At 39.9% G+C, this 10,032-nt stretch overlaps 1 non-coding gene across 1 annotated transcript; it reads left to right on the forward strand.

The window, feature by feature from the left end:
• Window positions 1–9,298: 9,298 nt before the first annotated feature.
• On the forward strand, window positions 9,299–9,417 carry LOC145395351 (5S ribosomal RNA). The gene has a single exon (XR_013896594.1). It is a non-coding gene; the product is annotated as a 5S ribosomal RNA (ribosomal RNA).
• Window positions 9,418–10,032: the final 615 nt, after the last annotated feature.

Below are 10,032 nucleotides of genomic sequence, written 5' to 3' on the forward strand. Positions count from 1 at the left end.
CTATCAACAACCCCCTCCCACCACAAATGTCCACTAACGCACTCCCATTCTCATCTATCTCAGCAGGCACACCCCACTCACCAACTATTCCACCCACCTTCACATTCCCAACTTTACCATTCATATCACCAATCAAAAACACTCTCTCATTCCTTCCAAACTTTTCCATGCACACTTCTACATTTGTCCAGAACTCGTATCTCTCTTCTAGCACGATCTTGCGTTGGCGCATACACACACACAATCGCCCACATTTGTATTACAACTTTCAACTTTACCCACACAATCCTTGACCCAACTGATCCATACTGTCTTATGCTCTTCTTCCATCTTTTACTTACAACTATACATACTCCTTCCATTGTCCTCTCATTCTCACCCACTCCTGCACATATAACCCATCCATACTCCCATTCTCTCACACTTTCTCTTTCCCATTTTGTTTCAGTTATTCCACATACATCCACTTTCGCACCCTCAAGCACCTGGACAATCTCTCTCTCTTTCACCTCATCATTCGCTCCCCTTACATTCCACGTTCTGATAACCATGTCATTTGTCCGGTCCTTGGTCATCATCGTTTGGTCAGTCCTTGTCCGAGGCTTATTGTTTGTTTTATTAGTTAGTTGTTTTCCGGAGAGGGGCACTAACCCTCCGCCAACCCTTTTAGTTGTCTTTTACGACAAGCAGGGATACTGGGGGAGTATTCTTGAAAAAAAAAACCTACCCCCAGGGGGTACAAGGGTACAAGGGAATAATTATACCTGACTTCCAATCCTCCGGGACTCTACCTTCCTCCCAGGCCAATCTGCACATCTTCCACATCCATTCTACTACTATCTGTCCCTCATGCTTCAGCATTTCACCACACACTCCATAAATTCCTGGGGCTTTCCCCATTTTGACTTTCTTCATTGCTTCCACAACTTCCATCCTACTGGTTTCTTCCTGACTTCTCACCTCCCTCCTTCTCCCAGCCATTCCCAAGCCACTTATACTCACATTACTTCCATTCTGTATGTTCAAAAACTCCTTAAAGTGGTCTCTCCATCTGCTCACTTTTTCTGCCCTCTCCACTAGTAATATACCAATTTTATCTTTCACTCCCCTACTAACTTCATTGTCACCCTGTCTAATTCTCTTTACCTCTTTCCAGAACATTTTCTTTCAGTCCCTCCACTGTACACTCAAATTCCTTCCAAATTCCTCATCCACTATCATCTTACTCTCTGTTAGAAATCTTTTCATCTATTTCTTCCTTTCTACATATAACTCTCTCTTCCGTCTCTCGACTTCTTCCACGCCCCTATTTCTCATCCATTCATTATATGCTTTCTTCTTTTATGCCACAGCCTGCCTCACCTCTTCATTCAACCATTCTGTTCCTTGTACCCCCTTTTGTCTTCTCTTCACCACACACACCACCTCACTTGCTGCACATATTTCTTTTGTGAATATCTTGCACACACCTTCCACGTCCCCCATCTGCTCCAATTCATATTTACCCAATCGTTCCTCCACTTCTCTTATATTCTGCCTTTCTCTCATCCTCTTGTAACCTTTCCACTCTCCTTCAACTACTCCTTCCTCCCATCCTTCCCTTCTTCTATTTCTCCATTTTACTTAGACCTTCATTCTGCACTCCCCCAATGCTCTTGCATCCATTACATACTTTCTCATCCTTTCATCCACACACACATACTCAATCATTGCCTTCTTCCACCACCCACCCTTCTCATTACTCGCCATGTATAACTGTGGACCATTTTGTGCCTCAAGAGGGTATTGGCTATCACCAACCCCTCCCAGCACAAATGTCAGCTAAAACACTGCCATTCTCATCTATCGCAGCAGGCACACTCCATTGACCAACTACACTATCCACCTTCACATTCCCTACTTTACCATTCATATCAGTAATCAAAAACACTCATTCCTTTCAAACTTTTCCATGCACACTTCCACATTTGTCCAGAACTCTGCTCTCACTCTGCTTGCACGATCTTGCATTGGCGCATACACGCATGCAATCGCCCACATTTGTAGTCCAACTTTCAATCTTACCCACACAATTCTTGAGCCAACTGATCCACAAGCTCTTATATTCTCCTTCCATTTTTACTCACAACAATACACACTCCTTCTTTTGCCCTCTCATTCTCGCCTACACCTGCACATATCCCCCATCCATACTCCCATTCTCTCACACTCTCACCTCACCATTTAGTTTCAGTTAATCCACATACATCCACTTTCGCACCCTCAAGCACCTGGGCAATCTGTCTCTCTTTCACGTCATCATTTGCATCCCTCAGATTCCACAAATGAACATATTGTTAGTAGTACACGAATGAACATATTGTTATTTATATTGCCATAGGCTGATATTAGATGTTGCTTTTTCAAATATCTTCAATTTGTACTTATATTTACGTTTCATTACGACAGCTTTTTATTCACTAATGCTAAAGTATTCCTCTGTATTATCATTTGAGTATTTGTTCATAAATAACACTGCAGCATGTTCCTTCATCTTTTTTAGTTTTTGTATCAGACTGCTATAGATAGATAGACTGATAGACAGAAAGACAGGTAGATAGATAGACATGTATAGATAGATAAATAGATAGATAATACAAAGAATGTCCTGGGTACCCTTAAAGTATATATGATATTTTCAAAATGGCAAAATCATCGCTAAGCAGCTGTTAAAATATTATAGACACAAAATGCAAATATTTCCCACGACCCAAAGGAGTAAATGCTTTATTCACAAAGGCGGCCACACCTTCGCAAGGTTTTCACACAAAGACTCGAGTCCGACCCTGTTCCGCCACACAAATTGTAGTGGCTCTTCACCCAACGCTTTTCCTTACCCTCTTGCCCCACTCACAACAACACTTCCTCATACACGTTTACCACAGTCTCTCTCTCTCTCTCTCTCTCTCTCTCTCTCTCTCTCTCTCTCTCTCATTTTTCCCCTAACAGCAATACTCCCTCGTGCACTTGTCTCTCATTGCCATACTCACTCTTTTCTTCTATCACTGCTGTGCTTATTCTCTTCCTCGTTTGTCCGTCTCTTTCTCTATATATCGCATCATTATCAGTTTCTTTTTTCTCTCTCTGTCTTTTTCTCACAATGCCTCACTATTCCTCCTTTCTGGGTCCTTCTCGTCTCTCTTCTATCCATCATATGTTTTCTTTTTCCAGTCTTCTTTTCTTCGTTTCTCTTTCTCTTGTTCTCCGTCTTTCCTTCCCCTCTCTGTTTCCTTATCTCCTTCTTTCCTTCTTTGTTCTTTACTCCTCTCATCTTATCATCCCTCATTCCACCTCTCCCTTTCTTCTTCTTTTATCTCTTTCCTTACTTTCTTTCCTCCTTACCTTCTTTCCTTCCTCCTTTCTATTGTACATTCTTATTTTTGTTTTTCCGTTGGCCTCTTTGTTTCCCTTTTTCTCTCCACCCCTATTCTCTAAGTCTTTCTTTCCTCTTCTCAGTCCTCTTTATGCTTATTTCTTTGCTTTCTTTCATGCATACCACATCACATCCGTTTTTCTTCTAGCCTCGCATTATTTCGTTTTCTGTGTATCTGTTAGTTCTTTCCTTTAATTTTCCCTTCTATCCTTCTTTTGAGCTTCCTTTTTATCCCCGCTATGTTTCTTAATTCCTGATTTCTGTACTTTTTTTTTCGTCTCCCTTTATTATTCCCCCACTCCTCTTTCTTCCTTTTCTCCTCTCTCTTTGTGTATTCCTTTTGGACTTCTTCCTTTCTTCTTTCCTTTTGTTCGGTGCGTCCCTCCTTCCATTTCTGGGTCATTTTTATTTTCTTCTCTCTTTGTCTTCGTCGTTTCTACCGTCTTTCCACCTCCCCTTTCTTCCTTCCCTTCTTTCACCCAATTCGTGCTATCTTTCTTCTCTTCTTCCACACATTTTCCGCTCCATTTTGTCCTCCCAGTCACACCTCACAAAACATAACTTTTTCTTGGCCTGAATTTCTCCCAACTTCTTCATCCCCACATTTCCGCTCGTTCTCTTTAACAGTCTACTCTCTCTCTCTCTCTCTCTCTCTCTCTCTCTCTCCAATATTCTTACGTTATCTGCTTGCTTCGAATCTCGGCTCTTCCTTCTATCAGTCTCTTCTTCCCCTACTTTTAGCCTTACTCATCCTCTAGCTTTTCATATCCTGACCTTCCTTTTTCTTTTCCCCTCACAACTTCCACCATCTTCGGTCATCTTAGCCACTTCTTTTGGAGACTGGGGAGTGGAGAGGTGGTCGATTGTGGCCAAGGAAATGAACGTCTTTATTTTTTTTTTCTTGTAAGTGCACGTAGTTTGTGTAATGATTGTACTGAATTAGAAACTTGAGTTCTTGTTGATGACTTTGATATAATGTGCATTACCGAAACATGGACAAGTAGTGGAGAAGCGACTTCCTAGCAAAGAAATGTTTGCCTGGTTACAGTACTTTCGGTTGTTACAAATGGGAACATGGGTGGCAGTGTATTGCTGTACATCTTTAAACAAATCTTCATCGGTAGTTTTTCAACCACCCAGTTATAATACTGTTACAGTATACAGTCAAATTAAAAATGAGTTCCACAATAGGATGATGTTCGGATTAATCTAGTGTCCACTAAATTGTGTGAGCAAACTGTAGAAGTGTGTTACATCCAGAATACTGTCATTTATTTTACATTTTATTCTACCTGCTACAAAATGAAATGAATGTCAGTTCTTACATTCACGGCTGGATTTATACAGTAACATGCTGGAAAGTTCACTACATCAGTTCTTAGCACAAGCAACACGTGGAGGAAATATTTTGGATCTTGTATTGGTTGCTTCAGAAAACTTAGGTGATAACGTTATCACACGAGATGAAATTGGTACCAAGAGTCATAGAATTGTCAAACTTAACTTTAATTTAAGTGAAAACGACATAAATTCTTGTTATAAGAAAATTAAAGGCTACAAAAAGCCTGACTTTCAAAAACTGAACAAAATTAAAGGTAGAAATGACTGGAAATCGATTTTTCAAACAACGAATGTACGTGATGAGTGGAGAATGCTTTTAGAAAATCTATATAAAGCTGTCAAGGTATGTGTACTAATGCATAATAGGCGGCCTGCTAAAAATTCACGATAAAAATGATGCAATAGTGACACTGCAATCTGTCTTTCAGCAAAGGAAATCGCTCATCAACCTTACAGAGTCATTAAGAACGAAGATGAGAATATATATATATATATATATATATATATATATATATATATATATATATATATATATATATATATATATATATATATATATATATATATATATAAACTCAGTTATCTGTCATCACAATATCTGGCTTAGTGCAATATCAGGCGCAGCCCATGACTCAAAGCAATATCAGTCATTTGTTATACAAAATGTGGCTCTGAAATGGGACGCAACTGGTGGTCCAATGCAATATACAGCACTGGGGTAGGGGTTTTAACAGGCTCAGAAGTGGTAGCCAACTGGCAAGAGGGGAAATCCCGAAACTCGGGAGCCAATGAAAATGCTCATAAAGCGCCAGCATATCAGAATCAGCCTCAATCGGCATGCCAAGAATCCCCACCGGCACTCATTTTCGCCCATGGATGCCATAGAGTCAAGACGTATCTGTCTGCTCCCCTCTTCCTACCACGAGGTCACAAAACCCTGGACAATTTTCAAGGTAGTGTACTGTAAAAAACAGTATAGTACTGCAAGGTAATGGCTTGTCAGTGATCATATCCTTGTGCTCTCTTGTTATTGTTAAATTAATGTGGACATTACTATACTGGTTATGAGTGTAAGTGCCAACCCACACTGTTACTTCCCCTACCCCCCAGTGCTAGTTCTCATGATGTGCCTCATATACGGCCTGAAAGTGCTTGTAACAAGAGTGGTGTATAGAAGGATATTGTACTGTCCAGTTTTGAATTGCAAAGCTAATGGCTTGTCAGTGATCATATCCCAGTGCTCCATTGTTACTGTAGAATTATTGTGTACAGTACTGTACCATTTACTAGTGTTAGTGCCAACTTCTAGTGCTATTTCCCTTACCCTCCAGTGCTAGTGCTGCTGACGTGGGTGTGAACATGTGAGTCATGGCCGAGTTTGTGGCTTTTGTGTGGTGTCCTGGCTGCTGCAGGTCCTGCTGGCCTTGTGTCTTCTCCTGGTCCTTGTTTCGATGGTGCCTCCACCACCTCCTGAGAGGCTTAGCATTTTTTTCTTCATGGAGAAGAGGATGGGGATAATCAAAAAGTTGTAGCAAGCTGGACCATCGTAAGGCTCATGGAACACTACAAGATGCCCCAGACCACACTGCAGGATTTGCGGAAGAACAAATAGTCCGTCAAGATGTTCTTTCAGGGAGATCATGATGAGATTGTGTGATGGAACAAGTGCAAGATGATGGATAAGCCAAGCTTTTATGAACTCGACCAGGCCTGCCTGAAGTGGTTTTGACAACAGCACGACAGTGGTGTGATTGTGAATACTGTTGAGCTGAAAGTTGCAGCCACCAAGTTCACTCAGCTGGGGATCGTGGATTTCAAGGCATCTGAAGGTTGGATGACTCGGTTCAAACTTCATCATGGGCTGTCCAACAAGATGACCGATGGGAAAGTATCGGATGCAGATACTGAAGGTGTAAATGTCATATTTATTATTTGCATGCCATTATATTTATAGTGTATATGTATATTAACTGGTACCATGCTGGGCAAATAAAGAAAACTGATTCCCCCCAATGCCGGCTGATATTTTGTTTTTGTCTTTTTGGCTAAATGGGTTTAATACATCACAACAGTATCCCTGGCACCAATAAAAATAATCACTAAAGCCAGAAAGTTGGTTGAATCGAGTCAGGTTGATGCCACTCTACCTTTGAAATCTTCGAGGTTACTGAGAGCTGAGCATCTGTAAGCTTGTGAACAGATTTTCACTTTTCTTGTGGGTAAATGGGCTTAATACATCAATATGAGATTCCTGGCATTAATAAAAGTAATCACCAAAGTAAAAAAGTAGCTTGAATTGAGTCAGGTTGGTGCCACTTGACCTCTGAATCTTCAAGGTTACTGAGAGAGCAGAGCAGCTGTGAGCCTCTGAAGACTCACCGGCCTCCCATGCTCCTAAATCAGTGTTGTAAGCGTAGAGGAGAAATGACTGAAGTTAGCGAGATACGTTATTACCTTCTAATTTACTTCGGTTGCTAGCAATGACTTCTCAGTGCTGCAGGACGTAGATCTATGTCACCAGCGTTTTTGAAGGGGAAGTAGATCTACGTTGTTAGCATGGTGCGGGTTAATAATAAGAGCTGTATTTTCATTTGTAGTTTACTAGCACTGTGAAAATGGTGTCAGTTCTTATCGTTTTTGCAATTTGTAAACAAAACCAGATTTGTCTTGTGCAAATGGGCCACCATGTTATCATAACAACATGGTGGTCCATTTGCACAAGAGATGACTGAGGTACTTTATTATATTTCAATATATCTGTGTTATCCTGTGACATATGCCTGTAGTAAAATACATAAATGATGTAACTTAATGTTAAGACATAACTGCAGAAGAATTAACATGTTTGATTACTGATATTATTCAAAATATGAAGTTTAATATGTGAGCTTGTTTCTTAGATAGTGTATTTATCATTATTCGGTTTTACGAAACTGAGCATGGGATTGAACGGTAATAAAAAATGTAGTAGAAGAAACAAAATATCAAGAAAGCATCATGGTAATTTCCCAGTAAAACCCTTCTTCCTTGGCCCACTGAGAAAGTAAAACTCAACATAAAAATCGATCTGCATGTTAACACCACATTGGGCATGAGGCATGAACAAAGGATGAGGTGACCACACGAATTCTTGCAATCACCAAAGGCAACAGATAAGTGCAAAGGATTTCCCTGTTAAACATGTCCCTCTCTCATGCAGTTCAGAACAACCTCGTGAGTCCGTAAAAATACTCCTGGCACTCTGACTACCTCCTATAACTTCTGTGTACAAGTTTTGCTGACAATGCTGGACAGAAGAATCTCCACACACCTCTGAAAACTCTTCATCCTCCAAGCTTTAGCTGCAACCAGAGGGAACTTTCGACTACAAATAAGCATACATTTAAATGTTAGTCTTAAGTTCAAGTTAGGAACAGTATGTAGCAATAATTGAAACAATGAGTTATACTAAACAAGCGGTAAGTGACCTGCCCAAGTCTACTGAGGCAAATGAGGAAGTGAAGAGTACCAGACGAAGGTTTTATACCCTAGACAGGTAACCCGTAACCCGGTGTCTACTGGACACCAGACAAAATGTGTTTATTTTAATTTAAAAAAAAAAAAATCGAGGGACCTGCCCCTCTCTCTACCTTCTTAACTAATTTTTTAGATTAGCGAGATGATCCAATCATTCCTGTATCTGGTACTGATTTGGCACTAGTGGTGTACTGGGGTCCATTGGACCCTGGGTTACCTGAGGTGTGACAAAAAAAATTGTAACTTTTCTAGGGTTTAGCCTGTTATTCTTAGCAAAAATGTGAGTTATATCCAGCGTTTTATTTCAACTGGCACAGGGCTTGGCTGAATTACAACGGATAATTGAGAGTATATATATATATATATATATATATATATATATATATATATATATATATATATATATATATATATATATATATATATATATATATACAGTACATATTGCCGGCATTGTGTAATGCTAAGGTATTGTATAGAATACCTAGGTGTTCTATATAATGTCTAGCATTCTTGGCAAAAACTGAAATACGTTTATTTCATTCTGACCATATATACTTTATTTAGGGACTTTAATAGAATGAAGAGGTATTCTATAGAATATCTGACATTTTATTTATTTATTTATTTTTCTTTCTTGGCAAATATAATATAACAGACAAAAAGTGGTTTGGTTGGGATAAACGTGGTAAAGGTTAAGTAATGTTGTACTAGGTTAGTTCGGGTTAGCCTAAATTAACCAAAAAAAATTTAAGTGACTGATTTCGCAGTTTACCTGTTTGTTGCAGTTTGTTCGTTTCACACATTGCCTAAAAATATATCGGTAATTTACAGAATACCTTGGAAATGCGTACAGATGATTTTATCTTGTATCTTGTCTTGAACATTTAGGCATTCTATAGTATACCTAGGTATTCTATAGAATGAAGGGTTACCCACTTTGCTGGTAACCTACCGGGATATATATATATATCCACTGCAGGACTGGCCTATCCCAATCGAAGTCGGGACAATATATACAGTATATATGCCAACGGCCATACCACGTTGAGTACACCGCTTCCTTTCCGATCAGCGAAGTTAAGCAATGTTGGGTCTGGTTAGTACTTGGATGGGTGACCGCCTGGAAACACCAGATGCTGTTGGCATCCCTACGTGTCAAGTGGAGTTGGTGGAGGATTAGTGCCCCTCCCTGTAAAATAATTAACTCTAAGCCCTTGACCACCCCGTTTGGGATACATGGCGTCTGGCAATGAATGAATATATATATATATATATATATTCGTTTAAATGTTAAAAAGTAAAACAAACAAAAGTAGGAAAATGCGGAAGTGCGTGTTCCTATCATCAGTAACGTAAAGCCAAAAGAGTTTCTCTTACATCAGCAGAAAGATGATATCAACACTGACAATAGGGTCGCTGTTTCTTGCAAATAGAGAACATGCTTGTTTTACCTCATGCCCACGATCTCCAGTCTTCCAAATGTAGTGTGTCCTGGCATCTCGAAATGAAAGGGTCTCGAATTTGGCTGTCTTTTGTCTTGTATACCGGTATGTTTTTCTCTCGCAGGGAGCAGTTTGAAGGTCACTGGCCTTTGGCTCCTTCCATCCGTGTGTGTGTGTGTGTGTATATATATATATATATATATATATATATATATATATATATATATCCCAGACGCCTTAATCCCCTATACGGGGTTGCCACAAACAAAACGTCTCCACGTCACCTTGTCCCCCGCCATTTCACTGCCCTGCTCGCAA

Source organism: Coenobita brevimanus, chromosome 30, assembly GCF_032717465.1.
Source record: "Coenobita brevimanus isolate Jiangsu-jjx chromosome 30, ASM3271746v2, whole genome shotgun sequence".
Taxonomy (NCBI): domain Eukaryota; kingdom Metazoa; phylum Arthropoda; class Malacostraca; order Decapoda; family Coenobitidae; genus Coenobita; species Coenobita brevimanus.